We start from the raw sequence: 19,818 nt of genomic DNA on the forward strand, positions 1-19,818 counted from the left end.
GCTTCCATGTATAGTTCAGTGCCATCCAGGAATAAACCCTTTCAATGACTCATTATTGGCAGACTCAGATATATAGGGAGAACTACCTGTACTAAATATTTGTTACAACACACCTTCCTAATATCAGTTAAAAAGCCCCTCTGCTGATTTGTTTCTTCCCTCCAGTTGCCTATCTCATTCTCAAGATTTTTTTTCTTCTGCTTGCACAAATCAATTTCCTTTTTTGGGCTGTTTTTTCCCCTCACCCAGTCTGTCTGTACACCTCTACAGCACCTATCACCATAGCACCCATTTAATAGTATCTGTGCTAATTATCCTATCTTTAAGACACAGTGGCTTGGTTTGTTAGAACAGAATTTATACTGCATTTCTAATTATGGGCATTTATAGGTAATTGCTTAATTTTGATATGGTAAGAACATGGTTTGCAATATTTTTAGAAATAATAATTAGAAATGCATCTCCTAAAATCATTACTTTAAAAACTTCATTAACACTTAAATAAAGAAGCAGAATAATTTAATTAGTAAAAGTTAATAAAAACTTTCAGTTGCCTTAAGTGGACAATAAAACTAAAGGGGATTGTGTGTATTGTTAATTTTTTCTTAAAGTTGAGTCAGATCCCTATGTGCTGGATGTGAACTCATGAATTTTCTTTTTCTGTATCCTTGGCCATTGTGTTTATGATTATTGTGGTGGTTGACCTGGATTGTTTTTCTGAGTAGGAAACACCCTCAACAGATAAAAATCAACGCTTATCTTGGCTTTGCAGTAAAAATCCCAAAATAGCATAAAAGTTTTTAAGGAGTGAACAAATCTGTAGAAATCAGAAAGGAAATATGTATGTATTTTTAGAAATCTCATTTGAATTCAGATTGTTTTTTGACCTCTACTATATATTTAAATAGGTACTAGTTTTCTATTTTAAGCCTCCATCATTGCTGTGGTTTTTAAACAACAAAGCAAAACAAAATAAAACAAAAATCCCAAGTGGAAAAAAAAAAAACCCTAACTGTAACTCCAGAGATATTTAAAAGCATTTCTGTAGAGACACAGATGTAGAGAACAAACAGAGAACAAATGTATGGATACCAAGGGGGAAAGGGAGGTGGTGGGATGAATTGGGAGATTGGGATTAACATCTATACACTATTGATACTATGTATAAAATAGATAACTAATGAGAACCTACTGTATAGCACAGGGAACTCTACTCAGTGCTCTGTGGTGACCTAAATGAGAAGGAAATCCAGAAAAGAGGGGATATATGTATACACATAGCTGATTCACTTTGCTGTACAGTATAAACTAACACAATATTGTAAAGCAACTATACTCCAATAAAAATTAAAAACAAATAAAAACAGTTCTGTTCTACAGTGGGAATCAGAAGGAAAATATAACCAACTTTGATTCTAAAAGTTTGAATAGAAAACCTTGATAATCTCAGTCATGTTTCCATGGATTTCATTAGAGACATTCCAGCTCCATGTTACTCATTACGATTTATTTATTAAATTTAATTAAATGTAATTCTAATGTTAGTCTAAAATATTAGGTCTCTAATGACTATTAGTGGTTTGATATTAATTGCGAACTTAGAGCATTAGGTACCATGCAGGACAGAAGCCACAGCCTGTGTCCTTGCTGGCACATGGGGAGCGATGTAGGAGCAGGGCCATGCATGTGACATGTGCAAGGGTGGACACCCGAGGAGGTTAGAAATAAGGTGGAAGGTATAAGAGAGCAAGATCATAACTGCGTGTGTGGTTGAGAGTCTTTTTTAAACACCAGGGCTTTTGCTGTGTCCTTCTTCAGTCCCTGGAGCAATTGGGCATATATAGTAATGTCCCAGGTGTCCCCAAGCTGAAATCACTCTGGCTTTCATATACCTGTGGCCTTTCGTGCAACCTTTATTTCTAATGCTTTATCTTTTATATACTCAACTTCCACTTTTGGTTCTCCTTTGCAGCAAAATCACTCTTGTAGATTCATCTTCTTGACCACAGCTTGGCCACCCCTCCCTTCTTTGTGCTCTTTAGGTTTACACTCTTCTCAAATGCTCAATACATTAAAAGAAATTGATGCCACAGCACTGTTACCTTCCAGAGATCCCATTTCAAGTCCTGGTTCTGTTGTGTGTAGCAGTAATAAATAGACCAGTGGGGGATTTAGGGGTTGGCGGGATAAGACACATATCTAAATCCTTCAGATATGGAAACAAAGGAACAAAATTTCTAACAGCACTCCTGGGCATACCTAACAGATTCCTTTTTTTTTTTTTTCCTCATTAAACTTTTTTAATGAGTCTCAAATTCTGTGACAGATTTTTGGTCAAGTTGTTTCCATTAGAAAGTACTGAGTTTAAAAACTAATAACTTAAAACTGCCACACACAAAACAAATGGTCCACAAAACATTCTCCTTTCCTTCTGAAGGTTTTACGATGCATTGTTATCATTAACCGGTCTTTTGCTATTAAACTTAAATGGCCAATTGAGACAAATAGTTCTGAGGCTGTTCTTCCACCACTGATTAAGACTGGGGTGGCAGGTATTGGGGATAATATTCATTTAGCCTTCTGAGCTTTCTGGGCAGACTTGGTGCCCTTGCCAGCTCCAGCTGCCTTCTTGCCACTGCTTTGATGACGCCCACAGCAACCGTATGTCTCATGTCATGAACAGCAAAATGGCTCAGAGGAGGATAGTCAGAGAAGCTCTCAACACACATGGGTTTGCCAGAAACCATATCAACGATGGCAGCATCACTAAATTTCAAGAATTTGGGTCCATCTTCCAGCTTTTCCCCAGAACAATGATCAGTCTTCTTCAGTTCAGCAAACTTGCAAGCAACGTGAGCTGTGTGACAATCCAGACAGGTGCATATCCAGCACTGATTTGGCCTGGATGGTTCAAGATAATCACCTGAGCTGTGAAACCAGCTGTTTCCATCGGTGGGTCATTTTTGCTCTCACCAGCCACATTGCCATGACGAACATCTTTGACACGTTCTTGACATTGAAGCCCACATTGTCCCCAGGAAGGGCTTCACTCAAAGCTTCATGGTGCATTTCAACAGACTTCACTTCAGTTGTCACGTTGACTGGAGCAAAGGTGACCACCATGCCAGGTTTGAGAACACCAGTCTCCACTCGACCCACAGGAACAATGCCAATACCACCAATTTTGTAGATGTCCTGGAGGGGCAAACGCAAGGGCTTGTCAGTTGAGCGAGTTGGTGGCAGGATGCAATCCAGAGCTTCATGCAGTGTGGTTGGTTCCACTGGCACTGCCATCTTTACAGGTGACTTTCCATCCCTTGAACCACAGCATGTTAGCACTTGGCTCCAGCATGTTGTCACCATTCCAGCCAGAAATCGGCACAAATGCCACTGTGTCGGGGTTGTAGCCAATTTTCTGAATGGAGGTGCTGACTTCCTTAACAGTTTCCTCGTATCTCTTCCGGCTGTAGGGTGACTCAGTGGAATCCATTTTATTAACTCCAACAATTGATTGTTTCACACCCCGAGTGTAGGCCAGAAGGGCATGCTCAGGGGTCTGCCCATTCTTGGAAATACCTGCTTCAAATTCACCAATGCCAGCAGCAGCAATCAGGACAGCACAGTCAGCCTGGGATGTGCCTGTAATCATGTTTTTGATGAAGTCTCTGTGCCCTGGGGCATCAATGGTGGTCACATAGTACTTGCTGGTCTTGAATTTCCATAGGGAGATATCAGTGGTGATACCACGCTCGTGTTCAGCTTTCAGTTTGTCCAAGACCCAGGCATACTTGAAGGAGCCCTTTCCCATCTCAGTAGCCTCCTTCTCTAACTTTTCAATGGTTCTCTTGTCAATCCCACCACATTTGTAGATCAGATGGCCAGGAGTGGTAGACTTCCCTGAATCTACGTGTCCAATGACAATGACGTTGATGTGGGTCTTCTCCTTTCCCATTTTTGCTTAGGTTTAGCAGTGGTTTTCATGACGCCTGTGTCCTGGCGGCAAACCCGTTGCGAAAAAGCCAGATTCCTTTTAAAATCTCATTTCTTTCTCTTTATTGCCTTTTCCTTCTTCCCCTCCCCCATCTTTTGCTGTCTTTCACCCTAACACGTTGTGATAGAGAGTTTTCTTAGTTCAGAGACTAAGAATTTAGCTGTATTGATTTGTCACATTGCACCTGCTGAAATCCTAATGGAAAAAAACTTGGCACATGAAATAGAAGTCAGTCTGATAAAATTAAACCTCACAAATTATGCAGCTGCTGTGTACATAGAGAACGCTATCCGAATCTTCATCACTGACTGCTTCAATATTCTCATTTTACATCTTGGCTCTTTTCATTGGGCTTGCATTTTGCATGTTGGGAAAGTACATTTTGGGATGGTCATTTCATCCTGCAGAAGCAGACACTTGATTCATATGGCCATGTGATTGCAGCTGTAACTTACGTTCATGTAAAGTGTGGTAATTTACAGATGATTATGTGTAGAGCTGACGCAGGTACAGCTTCTGCAGAGGAGGAACTGATGCCAAAGAGTCACTTTGTGTAGGTGGCTCAATCCCGAGGGACTGTGAGGCCGAGGGGGACGCACCCATCTTTAGGGGCAAAAACATCATTTAAAGGAAGAATGATATTAGCATACTTTCTGGGGGGTAACTCTGAAGAGTTTTACTTCTTCCTAGGATCTCTGATTTTTTAATTTAATTTAATTTTTTTTTATGGCCACAATGTTTGCAAGGCTGAGACTGAGCTGTGCTTGTGCCAACTTTGGAGAAATTTAGGTAGATGAACTTGTGAAAAAGCTATTTACGTAAAAACAAATGTCACCTCATGTTAGGGATTTCTACCTCCTTTTTTAATTTCTTCATTCACACGTGTATTAAGTGCCTACCAAGTACAAGGCCCAGTTTAGGAGCTGGGGATATAGCAGTTCCCTTGCTCACATGGAACTTCATTCTAGTGAAAGGACACAGATTAAAAAAAATGGTTAATAGTTCACAAATCACTTGGTGCTCCATGCTATGGAAACAGTAACGCAGGGAAAGAGAATGCTGGGTTGAGGGGTGAGTTCCTATTTTATGCTGGGTAATCAGAGATGGTCTCCAAGGAGGGGATATTTGAGCAGACCTGATGGAAGTGAGAGGGTGAGCTGTGATGTTTGGGGGAAGAGCAGGTATAAAGGTAGGAGGTGGAAGCACGGTGGTGTGTTGGAAAAAGTAAGAACAGTGAATGGAGAGAGTACAGGGCAGAGGCGGTGGGGCTTGGAAGAAGCAGGAATCATAAAAGGTCTTTTAGAAGATTTTAAGAATTTTGACTTTCACTAACCGAGACGAAAAGTGTGATGGTGTCTGATTTATGTTTTACAAGTCCTGTCTGGTCGCTCTGTTGAGAATAGGCTGTAGGAGGCAGGGGTGGATGCAGGGAGCCCCATCAGGTGTCAGGGGCAGTTATCCAGGTAGGAAATGATGGGGTTTGTGCCGTGGTAGTGATAGTGGAAGAGATCGGAAGAGGTCACGTTCAGAATATATTTTGGAGGTGGAGCCACCAGGATTTACCTTTGGGATGTGGGTTATAGAAAATACAAGGAGATAGGGCTTCCCTGGTGGCGCAGTGGCTAAGAATCTGCCAACCAATGCAGGGGACATGGGTTCGAGCCCTGGTCCGGGAAGATCCCATGTGCCGCGGAGCAACAAAGCCTGTGTGCCACAACTACTGAGCCCACGTGTCACAACTGCTGAGCCTTGTGCCACAACCACTGAAGCCTGCATGCCTAGAGCCCGTGCTCCGCAACAAGAGAAGCCACTGCAATGAGAAGCCTGCGCACCGCAATGAAGAGTAGCCCCCGCTCGCCACAACTAGAGAAAAGCCCGTGCGAAGCAACAAAGACCCGACGCAGCCAAAGATAAAAATAAATTAATTAAGAAAAAAGAAAATACAAGGAGATAAATATCCCTTTTTTTTTTTTTTTTTTTTGAGAAATTGGTCAGTGAGTAGTAATTTATGGAAACGGGAGAGGCCCAAGGAGGCACGGGTGTTCTGGGGAGAATCAGGAGTTTGGTGTGGGACTGGTTAGGTTTGAGATGTCTATCAGACATGTAAGATATGTGAAGAAGGTAGGTGGATCCATGAGCCTGGAGATCAGGAGACAAGTCTGGGCTGGAGTCAGCATAGAGAAGGTATTTAAAGCCATGAGACTGGTTGAGCTCTAGTCAGTGTGGGTATACACAGGAAAGTAAAGAAGTACAGTGACTGAGCCCTAAGCCACCCCAAAGTTAGGCAGATGAGAACCGGCCATACATGCTAAGGAGGATTAGCCAGTGTCTTAGTGTCACACAGCTGCCAAAACAGAGCACCAAAACCTGAGTGGCTTCAAACAACAGAACTTTATTGTCTCACAGTTCTGGAGGCTAGAAGTCTGATTCAAGGTGTTAGCGGGACCATGCTACCTCTGATGGCTCTAGCGGGGGAGTTCCTCCTTGCCTCTTCTAGCTTCTGGCGTTTACTGGCAGCACGTGGTATTCAGTGGCTTGTAGATGCATCACTCCAGTCACATGGTTATCTTCTGCCTGTGTGTCTTCACTGCATCTTCCCTCTGTGCCTCTGTGCGTCCAGATTTCCCCATTTCATAAGGACACCAGTCGTGTTGGATTAAGGCCCACCCTAATGACCTAACCTTAACCTGGTTATATATGGGAAATCTGCAAAGACCCTATTTCCAAGCACGGTTACATTCTCAGGTACTGGGAGTTAAGACTTCAACGTATCTTTTTGGGGGGACACAATTCAATTCATAACAGCCAGCGAGGTGGTAAGAGAACCAGGAGAGTGTGGTATTCTGGAAGCCAAGTGAAGAATGTGCTTCCGACAGGAAGGATGGATAAACTGAGTCAGATGCTGGTGATGGAACAAACGAGATGGGGACTGAGGACTGACCGTTGGCTTGACCATGTGGGGGTCATTGGTGTCCTTGCCATGAGTGGTTTCAGTGAAGTGGTTAGGCTGAGAATCGGATTGAAGTTCAAGAGAGAATGGAAACAGAGGAGTTAGAGAAAGCAAGTGTAGACAGCTTTTTGAGGCATTTTGCATATAAGGCATGAGAAGAATGGGGTGGTGGCAGTGGAGAAACCAGAGTTCAAAGGAAAAATTTTAAAACAGTGGGAGAGATAGCAGCATGCTTATATACCAGTGTGGAACGACCCAATAGAGAGGAGGAATATTACAGAGAAAAGGGGACAATTTCTAGAATGATGCCTTTGAGGTGGCAAGAGGGTGTGGAATGTAATAGCCATGCAGAGGAAGGCTGTGTCGACAAGCCTGCCAGGTGATTCTTACGCACGCCCAAGTTGGAGAGCCGCTGTTCAGATGATCTCTAGGACCTTTTAAAATTCTATGTCTTGTGATGTATTTTACCCCATTAGTTGAGAATGAAATCCCCCTTTTGTTTAGAATAATGATTACTGCCTAATGTGCACAAAGAATGAGTTCAGATGGATATGACCACAGAGTATGTACAAGGAGTTGTGCCATAGGGGATGGTAGCTCCTCCGACTGTGCTTTACTCTCAGGGCCTTAATAAGCTGTACTGTCTCTTTAAACTACAATTTCTGCCATTTAGAGGTGCCTCTTCAGCATTGCCTGGGAGATCTGGCTCTGTCTCCAACTGCTATTTTTAGATGACCCTGCATCAGACCCCAGTGGAGTGAAGAGCATGTCATGGGGGCTTGAAATATTTGTATGTGGCGGGACTCAAATGCTGTATGACAAATTAATGTCCTAATACCCAAATGCTATTATATCAAATTTTTGTGTATTGAGTTAACATAAAATATGACCTAGGACTTCCATTAAAACTTTCCAAAGAAAACCCCAGTTTGGCTTGTCTGAGGAGTGTACAATTTTATTTTGTTCACTCAAAATTGTAGCTAAAGGTTGGTATTATCACCTTAATGTGATTGCTCTTTGACTCACTTTTATTCCAAAATACACAGTTTCCAATAAGAGAGCCATACCTTCTTTCTTGAGTCAATGAAAGTTCACTTTCATTTTCGTAATGTTAGAGGACTGAAAAAAGTTGAGACAACGGAGAGTTTTAATCAAAGCAGGCAGCAATTGACTTCAGTTTTAATAAAATAACTTGGTGTGAACAGATGTTTGGCCAGCACAGAGAATTATGCTTTACTACCTATTGAAATTAATTTGAGAATATTGACTGCACATTATTTGGTAGAAAACATGAGATTAGCAAGGTTATATATATCCCATACTCTCTGAGGTTTACATTTATCAAGAGGACATTTATCCCCCTTTCCCCTTTGAAGTAGTCAGAAAGGATTTGAGTTACCTTTCAGTCCTAGAAAGTATTCCCCTAGTTTCTCTGAATGTGTCTAAGTGAATTTGGAGTGAGACTTACCTTTTAGTACCCTGGGATTTTGTATCCTGCTTATGCTCGTGTCAAATGTTAACTTTTTCCCTTTGGGGCATTTGTCAACATCCCACAGACGAGTGTCTGTCTGTGCCCACCATGGGAGATGCAGAATTTGAGGAGTGCAGGGTCTCGTGGGGCTGACAGTCCAGCAAACAGCATTTGTAACACATCCAGTGCGGTAAGAGCAGCAATAGATGCAGGCATAGGCGCTCTGGCTGCCTGATGAGGCGGCTTACCCGTGACTGCTGGGCACGGTGGTCACTGGTAAGCATGGTGAATGGGGGGGACGTGATAGCGGAGCTTTCCCAATATGTGATCTTTTAAATACTTTATAATAATTTATATCAATAATAATATTTCACAATTTTATATTTAATTACTTTTGTATCCTTTTATTTTATCCTCATAAATACTCTACATATAGGCAGACTGGGAGAGAAAATCAAGGCTTAGTATCTTTGACCTGCCCAAGTTCAGATGTCCTGGGTTTAAGGCTCGTCTCCTATACTTACCAATTGTAAGTACAAGTATAGGAGCTAAGCCTAAAACCCAGGGCATCTGAGTCCTGGTCCAAATGTTTTACACCCATAGGTAAGGAAATCCTTGGTTCTGAAGTGAACCAAATCAGGTCTAGAACAACTGACAGTTCGGCAATCACTTAAAGGATGTTTGAACTGTTTTTAAGTATCCTTGAAACTGTAAATCTTTAGCTGCAACTCTGATACTATAATAGCTTTGCGAAGTTTGAAGAAAGTTTAGTTTGAGGTTTTGGACTGAGATAATTTTGTGTTTAATGTAGCATTTGATAAGCATGCCGTAAAATAATGTTGGTTCTTTTAGAAGAAGTTACTTTAAAGATGCATTATAGGGGTTCCCTGGTCGCCCAGTGGTTAAGAATCTGCCTGCCAATTCAGGGGACATGGGTTTGAGCCTTGGTCCAGGAAGATCCCACATGCCGCGGAGCAACTAAGCCCGTGCGCCACAACTACTGAGCCTGCGCTCTAGAGCCGGTGCTCCGCAACAGGAGAAGCCACTGCAATGAGAAGCCCGCGCACCGCAACGAAAGAGTAGCCCCCGGTCACCGCAACTAGAGAAAGCCTGTGCGCAGCAACGAAGACCCAATGCAGCCAAAAAAAAAAGAGACTGAAAGACCTGAAAATCCTGAAATATTGAAAAAAAAAATGCATTATAAAACTTAATGCATGCTTTGTTGTTTCCAAAGGAGAAGTTTTTGGCTTGTAGTTTCTCAAATATGAAGTGTTATGGTAGATAGCTTTTCCCCCTTCTCTTTACCCATATTTTTTTTTTTTTTTTTTTAATTAATTTTTTTTTTTATTTTTTGGCTGTATTGGGTCTTCGTTTCTGTGCGAGGGTTTTCTCTAGTTGCGGCGAGCAGGGGCCACTCTTCATCGCGGTGCGTGGGCCTCTCACTATTGCGGCCTCTCTTGTTGCAGAGCACAGGCTCCAGACACGCAGGCTCAGTAGTTGTGGCTCACGGGCCCAGTTGCCCCGCGGCATGTGGGATCTTCCCGGACCAGGGCTCGAACCCGTGTCCCCTGCATTGGCAGGCAGATTCTCAACCGCTGCACCACCAGGGAAGCCCTCTTTACCCATATTTTAAAGCCACATCTTTTTAAGTGATTGAAGCCATTTTGTGTGTGTTTGAAATTATTTTTGATTACTTTAAAACTTGCAGTGAAACTTTATCTGATAGACTAGTTGAATGCCATGTTTAGCCTAAAGCATCTTCCAAAAATCTAGAAGAGCAGGAATGGATCATATGTGTTTCTTCTGGAGCAGAGAGTGTGTGCTGCTGTCAGGATCACAGGCAGAATGAAAGGAGATGAGCCCAACACATCTGACCCGACCCTGGCTCTTGACCGGAATGGGAGGAGCTGATGGCCTGTGGCACTGGTAGCCTGGTCCCACAGCCTCTAGAATGAATGTTACTCATTTTGATAATAGCTGTTCTTAGTCATATTTCTGAGAAAACACACAAAACTGATTGCAGTTGACTATAAAAATGTTTTTAGTTATATATATGACTATAACTAACTTTTACTTTTATAGTCATATATATATATATTTATATATGTGACTATAAAAATGTTTGTCCTGTTTTTAGTTAATTGATGTATCTTCCCATAGACATAGATTTAAAGTTAGAAATTTCCCCTTTGGTAGTGGAGTCAACTGATGTTCAAGACTATCTGATTTACTGAAGAAATTTGGAGAAACAAAACAAGTCTAGTTTTAAACATTCTTTTCGTGTCATATTACATTGTGAATAAATTAACAGTACAGGCATTTTTAATAGGGTCTTACTGGGAACTCAGACTTGGGGAGTTAATCGGCTATTGGGGTCATCCAGACTCTTAACAGAGCTCAGATTTGGGAACCAGTTCATAGTAAACTATCTCTGGCTATATGTATAAGCTAAGGCAAGGATCCAAAGTGGACTATTTGACATTTCTTGGACATGCCCAGTGTCCCTCTGCTGCCCTCTTTCAAAGTGTTGTTTTCTCTACCCTAGGTATCCAGTCACCCTGTTGCTACTTGCTCAAAAGCATTACCCAGTCTTACAGCAAGAGTCAAAAAGCAACGCTCTTCAGGAAATTGTACTCCCACCTAGGTGTCATCTCTCTTTTCTTTGAGACCTCATATTACCTCTGTGCTTTTTAAAATGGAATTCCTTTATGTGAAAATCCCCACCATGGTCCTGGCACAGAGACACTGAGGGAATGTCAGCTCTCCATCTCTCCGTTTTATTTTGCCTTATTTTGTGGCTAGTTGTGTGTATGACTGTTTTGCTTTTAGCAGTTAATAAAGTTGATCTTTTCTGCTTATTTTAACAGTGCTTTGTTTTAGAAAATACATTATACATGCAAAAAGACTATAAATTAAATGCACATTTTGAAGAATGATAAAAATAGCATCTGCATACAAATTGCTGAGCTTAAGAAAGAGGTGGCCAGTACCGCATGGAGCCCTCTGTCTTAGTCCATTTGGCTACTATCACAAAAATGTCATATCCTGGGGGGCTTAAACAACAAACATTTATTTCTCACAGTTTGGAGGCTGGGAAGTCCAAGAGCAAGGAACTGGCAGGCTCAGTGTCTGGTGAGACCCACTTCCTGGTTCATAGCTGCCTTCTCCCTGTGTCCTCACATGGCGGAAGGGATGAGCGATCTCTCTGGGGCCTCTTTCATAAGGGCACTAATCCCATTTGTCAGGGATCCTGACCTAAGCACCTTCCAGCGTCCCCCACCTCCTATTGCTGTCACATTGGAGATGAGGATTTCAGGATGTGAATTTTGGGGTGACCTAAGCATTCAGTCCATAACGCCCTCCTTGACCACATTCCTCTCCCACTCAAGTAACTGCAGTCCTAAATTTTTGTGTTTGTAATTTCCTTGCTTTCTTTTGTAGTTAATCTGCAGGTGGATGATTCCATAAACAATATATTTCTTGATTTTATGTCTTTTTTTTTTTTAAATAGAGTTTTTTTTAAAATTATTTGCTTTATTTATTTATTATTATTTAAAAAATTTTATTTATTTATTTATTTATCCATTTATGGCTGTGTTGGGTCTTCGTTTCTGTGCGAGGGCTTTCTCCAGTTGCGGCAAGTGGGGGCCACTCTTCATCGCGGTGCGCGGGCCTCTCACTATCGTGGCCTCTCTTGTTGCGGAACACAGGCTCCAGACGCGCAGGCTCAGCAATTGTGGCTCACAGGCCCAGTTGCTCCACAGCATGTGGGATCTTCCCAGACCAGGGCTCGAACCCGTGTCCCCTGCATTGGCAGGCAGACTCTCAACCACTGCGCCACCAGGGAAGCCCTATATCTTCTTGAACTATATACTACTAGAATAAAACCGTGTACTCTCCTGACTTGCTTTATTTCACTCAATATTATGCTTTTGGGATTGAATCCTGCTGCTGTGATTTTCACTGTTGTGTAGTATTTCAGTGTACAGTGTATCCAGTTTTTTGATAGACAGTGTGGGTGTAAATGTGAAAGAGTTCTGAGTCTAGAGGATATACCTAGGAATGGAATTGCTGGGTCTATGTGCATTTCCAACATTTCTGAGTGTGATGCCACTTTGTTTTCCAAAGTGGTTGTACTAAGTTATTCTTCCACCAGCAGCATATACATGTTCCTGTTGCTCCAGATTTTTTCCCTACTGCTTTTAAAGTGCCAGAGGACAGTCACCATAGGCCTGTTTGCATATCTAGTTTTTAACATTGAAACTTTCACAAATTTGGGAAATACTGGATTCAAGAATTGAGTAAATTTCCCCCTCCTCATAGAAGTATTCTATGCTAGTTTTCATGAACAAGAGGGAGCACTGTGTAGGAGAAAGTCCAAACTGCAGTCAGGCATCCTGGAGCGAGCTCTGGCCCCACCGCTCACTAGCTTCATGATGGCAGAATGTTCTCTACCGCGAGGAACAGATAGTCATCCTTACATCATGATGTGGAGATGTCTTACACACTGTCTAGCCCATGTCAAAGCTCAGTGAATACAAGTTTCTCTATGCTTCCCATCTAACTCAGCTCCAGTGCTAATGCAGGACATTTTGAACATGGTTCATTGGTCTGCATTGTGATGAATCACCCAGAGACAACTAAGCCTCAGGACAAACAAAGCCTTTGTCTGTGTAGCCGCAGGGCAGCCTGTAGCCAAGCTACTCTGGCTGATTCTAATGTGTGTGTCACCATGATGCATCTACTTCGAGGCCTTTTGGGTAGTTTCTTTTCATTTTCATACGGGAGCCCCCTGAATTCTCTTGTAGGAATTGTGGCTACTTTTGGGGCTAATTTGGGTGTATCATGTGGACTATGGGCTTGTCATAGAGTTGGGTGGTGCAAGCAGTTGTGTAAATGGCAGTTCATTGAACACAAACCACTTAGCGTGTGCCAGACCCGTTTGAAGCACTTTATAAATATTAATTCACGTCATCCTTATAACAACTCTGTGAGGTGCTTACTGAAGGAAAATGAGACACAGAGAGGTTAAATAACACGCCCAAGTGACAGAGCTGGAGGGTGGGAAAGCCAGGATGCAGTTAGATGGATGACGGTTACCTTAAGCTAGTGAAGCAGGGGAGTGACTTTTTATATATGTCACAGGACCATTGTGTGCCCTAACCTTTGTGTGTAAATACAGCATTGACACCAAAGTTAAAAGAGTTGTCACTTTAACACCAGACCCCCCCCCTCCCCATCCCAGCCCTGCTTCCTTTCGGTATGTGAATTAGCAGATTTAAAAAATTGTTGCTAGCTGAACATCGCCCTTTTTATAATGTCTCTTGAGGTCTCAGAGAGTTCTTACCAGTCCTCAAAACTGTAAATATTTTTTCAGGAAATATAGTAACTAAACATATCCGACCTGACACAACCTTAACAGGAACTTTCTGTTTTTCTTGTTAATAGTAATAACAATAAAAACAAACAGAAAACCAAAACCAGCATAAAAAAGAGACAATATCAGTGGGTCCAAAACCACCTTTGTACTGTTTCTAGCTCATTAGCCACAGCATTATCTTATCACAAGTTGGTTAGAAACTCTTTTGAAAAAAGTATTTTAGAAAAAAAATTTTTTTTTCCTGTTTTGCTCATTTTGCCCTGATATCCTGAGTGTTTAGGCATATTTGTTGATTTTTACTTTGTCTTACTTACAACACAACTCCTCATATTGGTTTCACTCAAGTCTCAGGGACACCTTTAAAAATGAACTGCTAAATAAATGTGCATACTTCCTCGGGAATTGTTATAGTAAGAGACCATTGGATGAGGTTTACAGAGATTCCAAGGGATTAGCTTATTTTTATAACTGAAAAGCGAAAACATATCTACTATCTTTCCCCCAACTACTAATGCTCATTATAAATGTTTTAAGCATTTAAACAAATAAAGAAGAAAAAACGACCTGAAATTCCCATCATCCAGAAACAATCATTGCTAATATTTTTGCGTATTTCCTTTAAGACTTTCGTGAGTGTATGTGAGTGCTCATGGACATGTAGAAAACACCTAGAAGGATGGCCACTGTTTAAAAAAAGTGGGAGATGGGATTATAACCCAGAAGTTAGCATAACACCTCATCCTCTTTTTTCCCTTCTCAGGAGTCTCCAAACTACAAATCTTGTATTGTACATGGTCAGGATGGTGGGGGGTGAAGAACGTTGTCAGTGAATTCTTTGTGGTGACCCCAGGTCCTTGACTTTGGTCATCAGAGGGCTAGGCCAGAGCAGATGGGTCTTGGGCCTTTCCTCTCTACACTTAATGCCCGTGCCGCCACATTTAGTTGTGGCTCCAGCCCTCATCGGATGCAAGGAGGTGGCATTTCCACAGACAGTGGGCTAAAGAGGACCCATTCTGTAAACCCCCAGTCCCAGGCCTGGAATGAAACTGCTATTCCTGACTGTTGGTGGTTTCACTGGATTATCCATACTCTGTCAAGACAATGCCGTTTAATCTTGGTTCAAGCATCTCTACAGACTTAGCCCTAGGTACCAAGAGCTTCTGTGTGCAGGTGCCTAACTGGTGACAATCAGTTGGTGGCTGAGTTCCCCACGTAAGGAATCTCCTAGAGAAGGAGGAATTCTGCCTCCACACTGCCTTCAGACTCCAGCTGCAATATTCAGCACTTCCTGCTGGATTGGCCTTCAGATTTCGGATTTGCCTGCCCCTACAATCACGTTAGCCAGTTCCTTAAAATCCTTCTCTCTTTCTGTTTATGTGTATATACGTCGTATTGGGTCTTTTTTTCTGGAGACCTGACTAATACAGCAGCCATTTACATCTTTACCACTGTGGTGTTTTTAGAACTCATGTGCCACTAAATCTGTTGTTCACCTTTGGTTGTCCGTTCCCTCCCCCGCTCCCCATCCCCACAGGAAGACATTTATCATGTTTAAGAGTAGAGTGGCCCCTAAAGGAAGAAGTGTACTCTGGGAGATATTCTGAATGGCAGCCATCAGGAGCTGTCAGGGCACGTCTGTATTTACATGTTTTCCAGCCATATTTTCCCAGCATGTTGTGGATCTGTGACTTTCCTCGGAGGAATTTGGTATTCAGAAGTCAATAAACAAATTACATTGATCTGTAATGTGGGACTGTCACAGTGACTGATGGGATACCAACTCTTTCAGAACAGTATGTGAGGGAAAGATAACAAGATTGAAAGAGCCCGTGCAAATGACAAGGAATGCTGTAAGAATTCAGTGTAGGTTGTTCCTCTAGGTGGAGTTGCCGCGGCAGAAATTTTTATCTTGGAAAGCTGCTCACTTTGCATTGAAATGTGTTGATATTGTGACATACAGAAGTCTTTTGTTGAGTAGATTCTGGATATATCAGTTGTATAAATATTCTATGGTGCTTGCATGCCCCACAAAGAAAGGAAGCTTATAAGCTATATGACAGCATCATTGTGGGATAAAAGCGGCCCTCTTGGCAAAGTAAATAATCCTTGAAATTTATATATTGTTTCATGATTTATCTCAGTTGATGGCCTTTGACAACATCACTCAGGCATGTGGGAAAGGTATTACAATCTCTCTTTACAATATGAGGAAAGGAGCCTCTTGAGATGAAGTGACTTGGTCAAGGTCACAGAGAATTAAGACTCATCTCTTCTGATTCATGCAATAGTTGCTTAGATTATTTTAGGGACCAGATTTCCATAGAAGTCCAGTAGATTGTTTGGTCCCTACTATGTATTTAGCCAGTATTTACTTTATCTGAACCTTAATTTATTTTTGGGACAAAGAAGATTATATTAAAAAAACAGTTCTTTTTATAACTTCATTTGGGAAGGTATTAAATACAAAGGGATCTGTTATTGAATGAGCTTAGGAGAAACGTGAGTTTATTATTGATAGAGCCTTCTTTTGAAATAACTAGAACATTGCAAAGTCCGATAGATATTTTTCTTGCTTTCTGTCCCATTCTTCTTATCAAGTGCCTGACTGGATACCGTCTTTGGGCATAGAGCTCCCAGATAACGACATGATTCGTTCAAGTATTGGCAGGCATTTTGACAAGGGATGTCTCAGTCATCACTTCGTTCATGACCATAGTCAATGTGCGTAACTTGCAACAATCTTTTATTTTTGTTCCTGAGTAAATCAGCAAGGCGTAAGTGTGTGTGTGTGTGTGTGTGTGTGTGTGTGTGTATGTATGTGTGTGTGTATATATATACTTAACTGACAGTACTGAGTAAAAGTGACTAGATTTATGATCTCCTTTCCCCCACAGTTTAGATTTGCGGCCTTTTCACTATTGGGATGTCATTAGTGATCAACTTCTGGTGTAGCTGAAAAGGCCACTTGACAGACATATGCATAAAATTTTTATTCTGTAAATCATGCTTCCTTGAAAATATAAAACTATAAAAGATGTATTAAAACTGTATGTATACTTTTTTCCCATCCAAATTGGACATTTCCCCTTTAATTATTAAAATAAAGTAGCAACTGATAAAAATCTTAAAATTAGGTTATAACCTGGCACTAAAGAATCCCAAAATTTTCAAAACAGGAAGCAAATGAGAAGTCACATGTCTGCCTTTATTTCTTGGCCAAAGAGGATTTATTTTTTTAAGAAGTTGGACATTCACAGTGTTTTTTGGTGTCTTCTGGGTTTGTGAGGACCGAGGTTAATAGCATTTTGGGGTGGGTTTTCAGTTTTCAGCAGTCAGTGCTGCAAGGCTGGGATTTGACACCTGAAAGAAGACAAGCACGTTTCTTTAAATGTGTAAATTGAATTTTCCTACGAATTATGATTTGTTCAATACTTGAGCGGTCAGACTTAATCTCTGAGTGTAAATTTTTGGATTCTGTTAATTTACTGTAGTATTGCCTACAATTCAGAAACCATAAAGAAGGTTACTGACTTTAAACAAGTGGTGCAGAGTAAAAGTAATAATTTTAAAGAATTTTAAAGATACAGTTTTAATTTTAACAATTTATGGAAGCCTTTAGGAATCCAGATATATTGGAAGAGAAAAGCTTAATTTCCATTTTAGCAAAGTATTCTATAATTAACATTCTTCTGAGGATGTCTATTTTGGGTCAGTTATACCTTTTTATTTCTACCATTTCCAGTGAGCTGTTTACTGTATCATTCTTTCAGTTAATCAGTCTTTTAGTCACTCATTTTTGCACTCAATAGTTTTTGCAAGTTCCTCTCCTCCCCCCAGGAAGCATACAGGCAGTTAGGGATGACGGGATGTATACAAATGCCAATATAATGGGTGTCATAAGTGAGTTGCGCAAGAGCTGCTTTGAGTGTGCGGCTGGGAGATCAGAGAAGGGTTTATGGACCAGAGGCGTTTGAACAGGGCCTGAAAGAGTGGATTGGTGTTGGCCTACCAGCCATCAGGCAGAGCACGTTCAAAGAAAATCAAAAGCAAATGCATCCAGCTGGAAATCTCAGTGCTGAGGAAAGAATCTGTGGACAGTTATGTGAATTTATTTTCTATTCTTTTAAACTATCCTTTCCAATCTACATACTTAGGCTACAGTGCTGCGTAAATGAGCATTTCTCAGGATTTGATCTGAGGAACACCAACTATGTGAGATGTTCCTGGCCAGCAAGGGCCAAATCTGAGCAGTCCTGCAGTAAAGATCCCGTTTAACTTTGTCGATCCAAATGTATTTGATTACAGAGTACCCTCCCCCCCTTTATATTGAACAACAATTTTTTAACACCCCATGGAATCTATATTCCATGCAGCATTATTTAGGGAACATTGGTCAGCAATCATATTATCCAACCGTAGCTTTCTGTTTAAAGACATTTCCTACTTTGTTTTAAAGCAGTTCTGTAGAAAGGAGCTTCAGGTAGTGGTACTTACGTTGTGGATATAGACTAGTGGGTCGAGTGCGTATAACTCACTTTACAATTCTTTCCTCCCACCTTGAACTTTGACAACTATTTTTATTTTATGGTATTTGATAGGCGATAATAGAAAGCAAATACATCATATATATATATGATTACGTAGCCTGATGCATCCGTGTTGAATAAATATAACAGCATTGTTATTAGATACCTAATCATTACTTGTTGAAAGAATGAAGGTTTGAGAGACCTCAGTGTTCTGGCTTGGCAGATACTTGCAACCCTCTCAGTAGGAAAAACGATGATATTAAAATATTTCCATCTACAGGATTCCCATCTACAATTCTTTTTGAGTAAAAAGAAAATCTAGTTTATAAATAAATTCATAATTCCTTTAATCATGTATGTGTGTCTATATGCACAGATATGAGTCACATGCATGTTATTTTGTTAAAGAGAAAATTAAATTTTGGAGAATGATATCTAGCAGTTGTCCCTCCTAAATGGGAAAGTTAAGTATTCAAGGAAAGGAGATAATTATCTTGTTCATTGTGCATAGAAAGCACACTTGGAGATCTTGGATTTTTATGATTGCAGGCTTTCAAAATTCTGACAAGGCTGCTTCTAAATTAGTCAATGTCAAGTGCTGTCTTTTTGTAGATTGACAACTGGTTGGTGTTGCTTCGTTTTATTGAAAGAAGAAAAGCATAAAAAATGGCTCCACCATCTGTTGGATGTGAAGCATCAGACGGAAGGGTGATGTAGTATGTGGTGAGGAAAGGGTACTGCTGAGCTATAATCTCAGACCCTTTCTAAGGTACAAATTTTACTACATTCGGGAAAGATAACTACTTATGTCAGATTTAAATCTTTAGCGGAAGTGGTATAAGTAGGTTGTAGGAAGATATTGGTGAAAACGTATTTCTTTCTTGTTTGTTTACAGAGCAGTCTCTCCCCTCCCCCGCCCCTTTATTTCCTGGGAAATGTTATTTTTGAACCAGAAAGGCAAAGTCTTCCTCTGAGAACTTAATTAAATGCTTCAATGGAGTGAACTACTTTTACTTTTCATGTGGTTTAATTTTCTAAGTAAAAGCAAAGCGTGTCTGAAAGCCATTTGTTTTCGTTAAACAAAAATTAATGTATAGTGCTTATCAGGTGGAAAAGAAAATGATAGAGTTAAGAGCTTGTGGTCTGGAGGAAGGATCCAGGGTGGGCTGATAAATGTTTAACAACTGGCTCTCTGGGAACAAAAAGTCTGATTTGCAGTATTTGCCATTTTCCGTGGTGAAAAGACTCCCACCATGGTTAATTTCAAGCCACGGACCAGACATCACAGAAGATGGAGTCCGGAAGAGATACACAATAGCACGCATTGTACAGTGCTTTCCTTTACAATACAGTAGATGTAAATAATGCCAAGAACATTGATAATAATACACAGTGTGGTAAAATAATTAAGAAGTGATAAGATTTGAGTATTACTTTTGCTTGTATTATAATAATTTATTTAACTCTAAGTTTATATAATTTAATTTTTAAAAATGG

The 19,818-nt window shown here is 40.8% G+C and overlaps 1 protein-coding gene and 1 pseudogene across 2 annotated transcripts in view; one reads left to right on the plus strand and one right to left on the minus strand.

The window, feature by feature from the left end:
• NEBL (nebulette) overlaps nt 1-19,818 on the plus strand; it is a 336,029-nt gene that overhangs the window by 89,663 nt on the left and 226,548 nt on the right. The window lies entirely within an intron of this gene.
• Nucleotides 2,554-3,952, minus strand: LOC118890262 (annotated as a pseudogene).

This window comes from Balaenoptera musculus, chromosome 2, assembly GCF_009873245.2.
Source record: "Balaenoptera musculus isolate JJ_BM4_2016_0621 chromosome 2, mBalMus1.pri.v3, whole genome shotgun sequence".
Classification (NCBI taxonomy): Eukaryota; Metazoa; Chordata; class Mammalia; order Artiodactyla; family Balaenopteridae; genus Balaenoptera; species Balaenoptera musculus.